The following is a 13,991-nucleotide window of genomic DNA, read 5'->3' as shown; positions in this document are numbered from 1 at the left end:
TTAAACAGAGAAAAGGGTTTTTTTTAGCATCTATAATATAAAAGTAAAATGATAACACCATTAGCATAAGAAACATTGCTATTTGATCAAGGGAATTATTAGTATCAATCAAAAATGCCAACTCTAGCAGGATGCTAGGAAGAAACAAACATTTCCCATTTATCATTCTTAATGGAGACATTTTTCCTACTGAGGTGAATTCTCCAAGAATTAAGAGGGACTTGAAACTGTCCACTGACAGAAATTAAGTTTGAAAATGAACAAAGATGAAACCGAGAGGAGTAAAAATCACCATAAAGCCCACTAGAATGGTATGTGGAAATTGTATCAACATCCCCTGTTACTATAGGGACCGTACAACCTTGGAGCAGCTAAAGTAGTGGGTGTGTGTTTCTAGGTTAAGTTACATGAAAAATTTATGCTTTTAGGTACCAGTGCTTTCCCATGGATTAAGATGCTCATACTCTGAGAGTTACATGGGAAGTCAGGATGGGTTCCATCCGGTGTAGTGACAATCTGTTCTCTGTTTTTTTTCCCTGTCTGTGTCTCTGCCTCTGTCTCTCTGTCTCTCCATCTCTCTCTATCTTTGTGCACTTGTGTGTGTGTGTGTGTGTGTGTGTGTGTGTGTGTGTGTGTGTGTGTTAGGGTGTGTTGAGTTTACTGAAATTCACTGACTCAGATGTCAGAGACCAAGACCTTCAGAATGCATAAGAGATATAAGCAGGCCATGAGTATTTTTAGTAAAACAGCTATTATGAAAGACCAATGAACGATGGATCCAATAAATGTACATTTGAAAAAGAGCCAACACACAGCAATTACTGATTTTCATCACTTGTTTAGAGTCTATTGCTCATTCAGGCACATCTCTGAGCATTTTGGTATTTGAAAGTGGACTGCTAGCAAATTTACTAGCTAAGTAACCACAAACAAAATCACTAAAACCAAACCAAACCAAACCAAACCAAACCAAACCAAACCAAACCAAACCGAACCGAACCGAACCGAACCAAACCAAACCAAACCAAACCAAACCAAACCAACCCAACCAAACAACCCCCCCCAAAACCAAAAGCAAAAAGTCAACAAACATACAAAAACACCCTGGAAATAATTTAATTAAAAGTATCTAAATTAATTGGAGGTTATCTCCCACCATTCCATTCTGCTTTCCTTCTTCTCTCACTCTGGAGAGGCAGGATCCCTAGAGTGACGTTTCTGAGCTTGGGAAAACATTGCTTGGAGTACGTTTGGGAATAATGCACATTCTTTGAAGAATGACTGCATTATTTGAAGAAAAGGGGCACTGATGGAAGTTATTTGAGTTAGGGAAGGAAACAATGAAATCTGAGAACTTGAAAGTTTAGAAGATGCTGAGATGGAGAGCAAGGACTGATTAATTCAGGCTAACAGAAAGAAATGACGAGGTGTGGAGCTGAGAGCATCTTGCTGAGAGGGATACTAAACCTTCACCACCGCCCCCCAGTGACACTGGCATTGGTTTAATAGGGAGTTAGAAGGTGAGATTCTTTCTGAAAGCAAGTTGGGGGAAAGTGGGCATAAACCCTAAAAGCATCCATCCCAATGCTGCTAGTATGAGAGGGGAGACGAAAAGCACACTTGGAGTCTTTTCCAGCCCACTTAGCATCCAGTGGTTCCCATCTTGGGACTGTTTCAAGCCAGTGAGGTAAGCCCTCCACTCTGAGGGGATAGAATATCTGCTGCTGAGGGTGGCTACAGACAGACTCTCTTTGTGAGGAAGAAGAAATGTCTCTTTGTGAGGATGAAGGGTTGTAACCCCATGCTGGAATCATTTTACCTTGCAGGAGACTCTTGCAGGAGTGTCACCCCTGGTGGCCTTAGCTAGGGTTACGCTCACTGAACATTTCTATTCCATTGAGACTAGATAGGATATTCGAGCAAGGCTTTGGCCTGAGATTGTGGCAGAAAAATAACAGAGTCCTATCAGCAGGATGTTCTAACTTAAAGCCTCTCCAGATACTCTTATCTCATCAGCCGGGTCCCAGGAAGACTACAGAGTGAATCTTTTTCACCTCTGGCTGAAAACTCTGCCTTTATCTTCACCTGACTGGCATGTGTCAGGTCAATGTTCATGCTGGCAGGCAGGCTAACCATATGAGGATAAAGAGGACTGGATCCTCCGCTGCCTCTGGGGTTCATTTCTCCTTTCCTTGTCTGATGACTGCCTTTCCTCATAACTGCAGATGCTGTGTTGACCTCACTCTGTGGGAAAGACAATGCTCTTTCCTCTCATGGTTGTGGCCTGTCCCTTGTCATAGAACAGCATTGTGCCCCAGATAATCAGTTACACTAAGAGGCACATACACATGAAATCTGGGAGTCATTTCCTGGTAGCCTCCTAGAAATCAGATATTTATAAGATTAATTTATAGTAATGTGAAGCCCTTGTCTCCTGCTGGGGAAATCTTTGTATTCTAGCTCAGAGCCTTAGAGACACACTTGACATAGTGTGACATAGACAGGTGACCCATATTAACACTCATTGAAAGGATCACTTACATTTCTATCATCACTGGAACTCAGTGGCAGAAACCTTAATGAGGCAGGCCAACAGCCTTCATGCAACTGTGGCTACTTCATCCTAATGCTTAAGTTTCAACTGTAGAGATGAGCAGTGGATGAAAGCTGTTTGAAAGTGCTCAGATGGAAGTGGGAGCTGTATCATGACATTGAAATAGAACATGCAGTGATGAATGGCTTGCCTTCCTCCTTCCAAACCCTTGATGCTCCGTCTTTTTCAAGGACTGTCACTGGATCATGGCAGTGAATGATATACTTTCTCTTCTTTGGGAAATATAGAGAGCCAGGGCACAGTATAGCTAAACCCTTTATCTTGGAATTGGTCTCATTAATTCAAAGTGGACCCAGGTGCTGAGAGAAGTCTCTGAACATTCAGAATTGTTGTACAGGGAAACATATATGATACATTTTAAACATCTCTGTTAGTAGTTTCTAGAGCTTTTCAACATCCTAAACATAATCCCAGTAGTCCCCACTTGGAGTCAGTAGCATTGTTATTTCCATCTTCTAAATAACAGGGAAAGAACTAAGGGACTGGAATAGGCTTGCTACACAGTGAAGGAGCCAGGATTTGAACCTACATCTCCACGGCCCTGCTGCTGGCCTGATTTCCAGAGCTTTGTGTGTCCAGAGTTTTGTGTGGGGCCTCATATTTACTCACCCCTAAAGGTCCTATTTTGTGTTGGTCAAATTCATTTAAAATTAATTTTGATTCCAGAACTTTAAGAAACTGTGAAAACTTGGAGAGGTGAGGATACCAAGATTAAGGAATCTGTTCCCAAGGATAGAAGTATGTCTTTCTTTGCTGAAAGGACCCTGAAGTAGCTGACTCTGGTGAGGTTATTCCAGTGCCTGGCAAATGCAGAAGTGGATGCTCATAGTCATCCATTGGATGGAGCACAGGGCCCCCGATGGAAGAGCTAGAGAAAGTACCCAAGGAGCTGAAGGGGTCTGCAACCCTATCGGTGGAACAACATTATGAACTAACCAGTACCCCCAGAGCTTGTGTCTCTAGCTGCATATGTATCAGAAGATGGCCTACTCGGCCATCCTTGGGAAGAGAGGCCCCTTGGTCTTGCAAACTTTATATGCTCCAGTACAGGGAAATGCCAGGGCAAAGAAGTGAGAGTGAGTGGGTAGGGGAGCAGGGCGAGGGGAGAGTATAGGGGACTTTCGGGATAGCATTTGAAATGTAAAAGAAGAAAATATCTAATAAAAATTAAAAAAAGAAGTATGTCTTTGAAGATTCCCAATAGCCAAACCATGCTTTGAGGACATAGGACCAGGGGCACCTTTTTTTAAAAAAAGCATTTTTACAATATAGGGTACTTGGCTGCTTCTCTGTGGGTTGTGAAATTCTTGGACCCATGTTTTGTTAGATTCCCTAGGTCAGGAGGCATGAGCGTAGGGGACCAGGCTCCTTTCCCCCTGGTTCTGCATTAGCCTACTGCAGGAACTCTTTGTCCTACTCTCAGAGTCATTTAAAAGTCAGTTTATCTCCACTCTGCTCTTTCTCTTCACCTTCAGTGGGGAAGGAAGGCCACCTGTCACTCCACATTCAATTTCAACACCATGAAATGTGGCTCCCTGTGCTGTCATTGATTGATTTGTACCGTTTAGAGAAAGGGATGCCTTATGTGTGAGTCAACACTCTTCACTCTGTTTCTCAGGCTAGCCTGTCCACAGGAAGGGAGATTTCTTCATATGCTCTATCTTCCATTCAGGACACTAGCTGGAATATGCTCCAAGCTTGATTTCACAAAAATGGTCTGAAGTTTCATCTCTAACTGTCTTCACTTGGCATCAATTTGGGATTCAGAGACTCTGCTTGCAGTGATAACAACAACTGTTTTCTGTGAAGCCCTCCCTTACCTGGGTGTTTGCTCCAATATCTAAAGTAGTTTGATGAGATTCCATTGACTTTGGGTTCAACTGAGATCATCTAATCCATCTTTCTAGAAACAGCCTGACCTCAGCCCCTACCAGCTCATTCCCGAATCTGTCTCACAGCCTGTTCCAGATCCAGAATGGCTGGTAGATAACAGTCACTTAAAAGCTGCACTTGAGCTACATGTGGTGAGAGGTATATCTATGTGAAATCTCAACCAACTATGGAGTATGAGTTGATGAGGGGACACAGGACAGACTGTAAGGGAGAGTCGTAATTTGTAAGTTCTTGTGGCTGGCAAAGTGTCACTGTCTGGGCAAAAGTGCTTACATCTTGGTTGGGTTTTGACGATTCAGATGCTCTGGATTCTTCTTGAAGGTCCCAACTGAACACATGTGGGCATAGCATATGGAAGCATGTTTTTAACAACACCAGGGGAGTCTACAGTGCAGCTGAGGCTTGGTAGTCACTAAAATACAAATACTGTAAAAGCTCCCTGTAATAGATTGGCATTTCCCAAAGGGCAATTCCTATAAGATTTGAGTTGTGCAAACATAGGCTTGGCTTTTCTAACCCTGAACTGTATTATGAAAGAGCTTCCCTGTAATTTATTATCAACCATAGCTAGGTGAGGGGAGTCTCAACATGAGGGCGTCAGGCTTTAACTCCCAACTCTCTTTTCTTAACTAAAGAGGTCGTATCTCTGGCTATGTACTGGCCTATGTTGAGAGTTGCTATCACTTGTGCATCTGTTTCAATGATCTCTGTCTCTGCTGGATGATGAAGGCCTTCTTTTTATACTATGGTTATATCATTTTACCTGAGGAAGTCACTTTGTTTACAGTGAAACCATCTGAAGAGCTTTAAAGAACACTGATCTTGGCAGTTCATTCTGGAATTGGAATTCTTCAAAGCTGTCCAAGGGTGAGGAGTCATTGGTTTTAAGTATGCCAATGAAAGGCTACTGCAGATTCAACGAGTGTAGGAATCACAGGGGGATGTTGTTAAAATCCAGATGTTGCATCACTTGACTTTGGGTCTGTGCTTATAGTTCTACATTTACTAAAAGCTTGCAGGTGATGCAGATGTTGCTGACAGGTGCAAAGTTCTCATGAGAATGAATTCTGTAAGAAACAGCATCCTAAGCCTTCTAAGAAGATAAATAACTGGAGCTGGGTAAGCAGCACTTGCGTAGGCCTGAGGGTGGAAGTTCAAGCCCCAGGAGCTATGTAGAAAGGGAGGTATGATGGCATGTATTTGTGATTCCAGTGCTGCAGTGCTGTGGGGTGGTTGGGGCCAGAAGTATCCCCAAGGCTTTTTGGCCAAACTCTTTTTCAAAAAACAAAGTGGAAAAAAAAAAACACAAACCAAAGTGGACAGTTCTAAAAATGAGACAGTTGACCTCTGATCTTGATGTTCTCAGGTACACACACACAAACACACACACACACACACACACACACACACACACACACACACACACTATTGTAACGCAAGTCTTTTTTTTTTAATGGGAACAGAGAAGGCAACTTTCAATTTTCATATCTCGAATTTTCTCAGACACTTCATAAGTCTGTAAAGTTTCAGAACCTCGGACAGGGCACAGTGGCTGCTTTCTTTCTTTCTTTCTTTCTTTCTTTCTTTCTTTCTTTCTTTCTTTCTTTCTTTCTTTCTCTCTCTCTCTCTCTCTCTCTCTCTCTCTCTCTCTTTTTCTGTCTTTCTTTCTTTCTTTTCAAATTTTTCTTGTATATATTCTTGGTTTACTGGTAAAGAGCTCCTTTCCACATTTTGTATAAACTTATATCCTCTTATTCCTTTTTTCCATTTTATTTTTTATTAGATATTTTCATTTATATTTCAAATGCTATCCCCTTTCCTAGTTTCCTCTCTGAAAATCCCCTATCCCCTCCCCCTGCTCTCCAACCCACCCACTCCTGCTTCCTGGCCCTGGCATCCCTGTTGGATGGAGCACAGGGTCCCCAATGAAGGAGCCAGAGAAAGTACCCAAGGAGCTGAAGGGGTTTGTGGCCCTATAGGAGGAACAACAATGTGAACTAACCGGTACCCCCAGAGCTCTCTGAGACTAAACCACCAATCAAAGAAACACATGGTGGGACTCGTGGCTCTGGGTAATCTTAAAGGAGAAAGACTGAGGGGTAAAATCTGTGTGAAAGCCTTTGCAAAACAATGACAACATGAAAAATATTACTGAGAGTGGTCCAGGGAAAATGTAAAAGTTTATACTTGATTTTGCCTTCCTTGTTTTTATTTCTATCTTACTTGTAGTTCTGAAGTGCAGCTCTGCCAGATTTCATCAAACACACAAAGTGGGTCATGAAGAAGAACCACAGGGTATTATGCCCGGATGACTTCAGATTCCTCATTAATGGGATTGGAGGATGACTGTAGCCTAAATATCAAGTTTGGATGAGGAAAAGGCTAATGGGACCAAACTGCTAATTCAGGATCAGGAACGTGAGTCGTCAATGACAACATGTCAAGGTGGCCTGCTGAAGGGGCTTTTGTAAGCAGGCAGGCCTGGACTTAAATACCAGCTCATGAGTTACTCATTGTCATCTTGAGTAAATTTAATTTAATTTTCACAAGACTCCATTTTTCTTTTTTCACCTGAAAATGGAGTTGAGTGCATGAGGCCAGGTCATGAGGAGGGAGGTAAGGTGACCAAATCAGTCCCTTGCTTGAGGTGCCCAGTGGTCTCCCTCCAGGGTCTTGACCAGGGCACAAAGCTCTGCATGACTTGGCTCTTGCCATCCTGCCCAGCCTTGTTTCATAACACCCCTTTGCTAGATCATGATGCGTCAGCAGTTCCAGTCTTCTGCAATCCACCAAGTGCCCAAGGTCATTCCCATTTCAAGGACCATCTCTTTTCTGGTCCCCTTGCTGTCGCTGTTTTCTTTGTGCCAAGGTCTCCAGTTCTTTAGCTGCCTTCTCAGACAGAGCTTCCTTGAATGGGTTATCTAATGTTGTTTCTGTCTGACCTGGATGGCTTAGTACTGCCAGTCTCAGTGCTCATTCCTGCCTGCTTTAATCTAACTTGCTTTCTTCAGTGTTATCTCTCTCCATGGAGAAGACATGCCACAAGAGGCTTATATGTCTTGTTCACTAACAAGTTACTGACTAGAATAGATTTTGACACATGGCATAGCTTAATAAATATCAGTCAAATAAATAATCGACTAAAGAGATGCCCAGGGCTCAATGAGTGACTGCATTCTATTTGTAGACATTATTTAATTTAAGTTAATAGTTTGGCCTTGGAAATCCTGAGGATTATTATGAGGAATTTCTAACCATGAAAGTTTAAAGCTAGTTGAGAAAGGTACATGATGCATTTTGTGATTTTTGGAAAATGTGTAGTGGGACTACTGGAAATCGTGTTTACTAACACGAGGGTATGCTCTTGAGTAAAGGGAATATTTTGGAGGTCTTAGATTTCTTTTTGGATATTTGGATGATGTAATTTCAAAGAGCTTCATTATCCCTCTAAGAATTCAATGACAATAAAATGAAACTCCAAATTTTGCTGTTTATTCTGTAGTTGCTTCCTGTCTCATTCTGTCCTTGGTTTTCTTTTTATTTGTTGCGTGTGGATCTGGTATCTATAGATGAACCACCTGCTCTCTCTTCCTCGAGGACTTCTGTTTGAGTGCTAGCAGGCGTAGCATCTATGTAGAAGGGAGAGCTCGGGGAACATTGCTCTACCTTCCCCTCTGACATCTTAAGTGTGGCAGCAGTATGTAAGAGCTCCTTTCTGGAAAGCCTCTCTTCCAAAATGCTAGCTCACATCCAGCTACAATTTCACTCTCTCATCCAATGTCATGGTGTGTGTGTGTGTGTGTGTGTGGGTGAGGGATCTTCCCCATTATTTCTCAGGTACCCTAACAGCGCTTGCTGGTTTTTAAATCTTGCTCAGACCATTGTGAAGAGTCTCGTGACCGAAGTCTCTATATTGAAACATCTCAGTGTGGTTCGGCTCTCTGTGATGCAGAATCTTTTTTTGAAATGGAAACAGAGAAGCAGGTTGAGAGCTGCCACTGAAGCTCATTTGTAGCATTAATAGACATCCCTATGTAGGTTTCTTCTTTGTATTCAGTACAAATCCCTCCTGCAGCCGTTTTAACTCACTTGCTCTGGTTACATCTCACTTAGAAAGAAATACTGTGTCACCATCAGTGTGCAGGTAACAGAGCTCATGCACAGGGTGACACCCTGTGCAGAGAGTTCATGACAAGGTCTCTCTCCTCTCTGTTGCCCTATTTGTTCTTTTGAAACTGGGGAACTCTTGTCTTTCCTTTTTGACACCACAGTAACACATTCTCCCAACAAACCCAGGATGTTCACAGTATCTATTTACCCCTGTAGATACAAGGCACTCATTCCTCTTGTTGTGTCTGGCAAGTATTTGGATTAATTGCACATCCTCCTAGGAGGCTGAGCCATCATTTAGCAGAATGTATTAATAAAAGGATCATTATCTAACAGTTCAGCCTCCATTGGCTCACTTTTATCCTGCCTCTTTGAGCTGGTGAGCAAAATTAATGAGGATCCTTGGCTATGGCTAACAGATACTGTGACCCTTTAGGCATTTTTCCCCTGCTGTTCTGTACCTCTCCTCAGCTATGTCACATCCAGTCTCTAGGTTGATGCAAAGATAGGTTGTGACAATAGTTTGTGGGTGGCTGTCAGAATTGATGGTGGTTTGTGTGGGAAAATGCATAGAGAGTTTGAGAGCTGATAGAATCAATTTAAAGAAAAGTTCCACTTTACAGAGAAATGTCAAGCCATGTGTTTTAATTATGATGAAGTTATAATATATCTCATGCTTGGTTGATCTGGGCTTGAAGAACTGCAAAACTACACAATATTCCCACCTCTAAAAAAAGGACATAAAAATAATGTGACCTTTTGGAGGAGGACTCAGATGGTCCAGTGAGAGACAATGAAGAGGATAACAGACATTCCTTCTGGACTTATTCACTCACCTCTTGGCACTCAGCATCCTCACCAGTAAAGTGTAGTGGAAGGAAAGCTGTAAAAACCCTGATATGATAGGCACCCTATGAGGTACTTACTGGAATGTAATCAGTTCCCATTGTGATGAAGAAATTGAGACACATTGTCTAAGGTCACATGGCTCACGGTGTCCCACTCCAGACTGTAGGTGTCTTATCACAAGAGCATCTACGTGCCTTGCAGAGAAATGGAAAGTTGCAATTAGTAGTGCTTTCCAGATTAGGACAATTCTTCAGGTTATAGCCTCGAAGGACATGCTGAAGTCGTATATCTATCTGGTCAGTAGTACAGTTGGGACAGGAATCCACAACTGCCTGACGTGGAAGTCTGAGCACTTTCCCATGTGCTAATTCTATTTATGATTAGAGACCTTATTGCCTCAAAGATGGACAGAGGATACAATCATAATAGAACCCAGATTTACATACAGTAATGAGCAATTTAGGATTACAGAAAGCAGAACTTTATCTAAATTTCTGAAATCCATATGACCAACAAGAAGGCAGGTAGGATTCTGGTTTTGTTTTTCCTAGTCTTTAGTAGCTGATCCATCTCTCTAGCCTGAGATTCTGCTTTTATGCTAATATTTAACATAACATTATAAGTAAAATGTTCATTTAAATACTCTCATCAGTTCCAGTGGGATAAGGGATAAGGACAGCAACCTACTCACAAAACCTTTGGCCCAAATGTGTTCTGCCTACAAGACTTGCAGGGTCAAAGATGGAGCAGAATCAGAGGGAATGGCCAAGCAATGACTGGCCCAAATTGAGACTCATCCCATGAGAACCAACCCCTGACACTATTAATGACACTCTGTCATGCTTAAAAACAGGAACCTAACATAAATGTCCTCTGAGAGGCTCCATCCAGCAGACAATAGAAATAGATGCAGACACCCACAGCCAAACATTAGATGGGGCTCAGGAAGTCTTGTGGAAGAGTTGGGAGAAGGATTGAGGGGCCGAAGAGGACATGGACTCCATAGGAAGATGGACAGAGTCAACCAATCTGAACTCTTGGGGTCTCTGAAACTGAACCACCAACCAACCCCCTGAATATATGTAGCAGATGTGCAGCTTGGCCTTCATGTGGGTCCCCCAACAACTGGAGCAGGGAGTGCCCTGGATATGTTGCCTACCTGCCTGTGGACTCCATTCCCCTAACTAGGCTGCCTCAGTGGGAGGGGATGCACCTAGTCCATGGTGACTTGATGTGCTGGGATTGGGCAGGGGGAGAATATACCCAGAGGAAGACTCCCCCTTCTCAGAGGGGAAGGGGAGGGAGGAATGGTGAAAGGATCTGCATGAGGGGGCCCTGAGAGGAGAGGGATGCTTGATATTAGGATCTAAAGCAAATAAATAAATACATTAAAAAACTTTCATTGGTATTTTGATATTTGGGGACTATTATACTAAAGGTATACTATTATACTTAGGTCTAGACAAACATCATATGAAACAACAACAAAACCATTTAACAAACAAACAAACAAACAAACAAACAAACCATTGAGCCCATAAAAGTAGAGAATGATATCAGAAAGTTGGGGAAGTGGGGGCCAAGAAGTGGGGAACTATTGACCAAAGGTTACAAAAATTTAATTAGACAGAGGAATATTTTAAGACCTGTCCCCCTGAAGAAGTTCTCTAATCCAAATAATAAATCATGAAAACAGACATGAAGGTAAGTTTCAAATGTCTCAGTAAAGATACATCAGTGAGGCACTGTGTTGATTTGCTTGATTTAATCATTGCACATTTAATACACATATCAAAACATCACACGGCACCCCATAACTGTATACAATTATGATTTATCAATTAAAAATAATATAACTAAAACCCAGCATACTGCAGGTGGTTGAACATATATGCAAATAGCAAACACCAAGTGCGCACCATATTAGAATTAGTTTACAAACTAGTCCAAACACAATATATTATCTAGTTAAGAAAATATGAGCATTTACTGTTTATCTGTAGTAACCCCGTGTTCCCTTTTTGAGCAGTAGTAGTCGTCAACATTAGAGTCATTAATGCACTTCCAAAGGGTTCCCCACGCTGGACAAGGAGGCACCAGCTGTGCAAAATAACCCTTTCCTATTGCAAGGTGGTTGGAGCAGGGATGTTCATTCATTCGCATGGCTTATCTTTTATGGTTTGTCTGCTGTCCCCCTTATCTCTTTCCCCAGGCTTCCAGTTGTTAAGCAAAAGACTCAGCATGTACATGTGTGGCACTGTCACCATGTCCAAGGACACAAATCATACAGCAATGGAGGTGATAGTGAACAACAGTCTTTGAGAGAAGCACCACAAAAACCCAGGCTAAGGTGCTTGTCCTTAGCAGCAGCTGTTTATGTGACAAGCTTCATCTTCCAAACCTGGCCTGAAAGAAAAGGCTTATGATCTTTAAAGTTAAAAAGAAAACATCTTCATCATTGTTTGTTATTATTAATATAAATAGTAAATAAATGAATATTCCATCTGAAATCTTAAAAACTTAAACTTTAGGATATATATATATATATATATATATATATACATACATACACACACATACACTAAAAGGTATACATATATATGTATATATACATACATATATAGGCTATGATATATAGCAATCTAACCAAAAGGGTATCCATGTGTATTTTAAACAGAAGATATAGCAGCTCTCTGGAGTGATTTTATGGATTAGTTTGAAAAATTGCTTAGAGAAATAGAAATGTAGTCCTAAGAAAGAGATGCTGCCATACCTACCTAATAGAACCTCTACTGTTAAGAAAAGTCATAAATGAATGTCTGGGGAAGCATTCCCAGTGCACACCCAGCCTTTAAATAATTAATTGTTTTACACAGTTTAAAACACAGAGCAGGCAGCACTGAGAGTCAAAGACTAACTTCTCATCCTGTATACATTCTCAAAAAGGAATTGCTTAACCTTTATAGATATTGCACTTTGAATCATTTATGTATAGCTCAAGCTAACAGTTTTAGAGATATGTCTTAAAAATAAATAAACACACACATATATAATATATACTCAGCCTAGGTAACCTTTGGTTCATGTTTACATACGGGGCAAGGGCAATGGAATTGTGTCATACACACAGCTAATGAACATACATTCAATTGTACATGCTTGGGGGGAAAATGAAAGAAATGCAATTCAAGAGATGTGGGGGATTTGCTCACATTTCACTCATTGAGTGTATGCTCTAGGGAGCAAGTGATATGGAAGCTAGGACTCAGTTCATCCCTCACATGAGTAACTTCTGCAGACTTTTTAGTGGGTGTGGCTTGCTGTATCCAGGCAATCCTGATTTTCTCAGATACATCACAATAATAGGACACACCTCCTAAACACCAGCTGACTCTGTATTATCTTCAACCAAAGTATCATTGGCCCGTCTCAATGCTGGATCAAAATGAAGCGTCTTGGATGTTCAGAGGTCTTTTTTCCTGAGGACTGTGTGTAGGAACCACAGCCCCATAAGTTCATCCATTTTTGCACTGACTTCAGAATCTAACTATTGGGGTTGGTGAGACTCTCCCATAAGCCATTTAACAGGGATAGAAACAATACAAATTCAGATTGCACTGGGTTGGTATAGAACGGCCTTGGTGGAAATTTGGGACTTGTGTTGCTCCAGGGGCCTTTCCATCCCACTCCTTTGCTATAGAACCCCTTAAGGTGATAGGGACATGCCTTCCAATTGAGAGAGAAAATGCAGTATAAATCAAGTCTATGGGGCTAAGTGTTTCAGGTTTGGACACCAAAAATATCATGCAGTTTCAAAAATCATTTTGGAAGATTTCTTCCAAACCAGGGATGGTTTCAAATGCTGAGAATCTGGAAAAGGGGCACAAATAAAAAACACAAATAAGGGGAAGTCTAGTGTGAACACTAGAGTTTAAAGCACACCACACAACAGTTTAATATAGTCATGTCTATATGTATGTGCTATATGTCTGCACATATAAGTGGTAATCCTCGGAGACACCCCTATCCACATCCTAGGTCTCTTCTTACCTTGAACAGGTAAGGGGAAAATAATAAATAAAATTTAGTGTCTTTGAAACATCTGAGTTAAACAGCTTTACTGATAGCTGGCACCCTTCCCCCAACTGAGCCACTTACATCAAAGGCAAGAACAGTGATTGGCATAGCCACTCCTCTATGTCACCTCTATGTCACAGCCACCCCTCTGTGTTTGTGTTTAGGGTCTTATACAGCAATGCCAGCTGGGCTGTGGTGAGATCTACACACTTCCTTCCCACCAGAAGAGCTTCAGTTTCTGACCCCCCAATTAGTATCTCCAGTTAAGAAGTCACTTCAAGTAAAGCAATATTGGTGAGGGCTTGAGCAAGCAAGGGGCAGGACTAACAGCTTGACACAGAAAAGGCTTCTCTAGGAATCGTGTGGTGCCACAGGAAGATGATTTGAATGCAAGGATTGTATACATCAGACACAGGGATGAATCAAAACAATGGCAAGAGTGGGCTTG

Source organism: Mus caroli, unplaced genomic scaffold, assembly GCF_978045245.1.
Source record: "Mus caroli unplaced genomic scaffold, Mus_caroli_1 scaffold_8, whole genome shotgun sequence".
Classification (NCBI taxonomy): domain Eukaryota; kingdom Metazoa; phylum Chordata; class Mammalia; order Rodentia; family Muridae; genus Mus; species Mus caroli.
Note: the sequence above shows the minus strand (reverse complement) of the source record.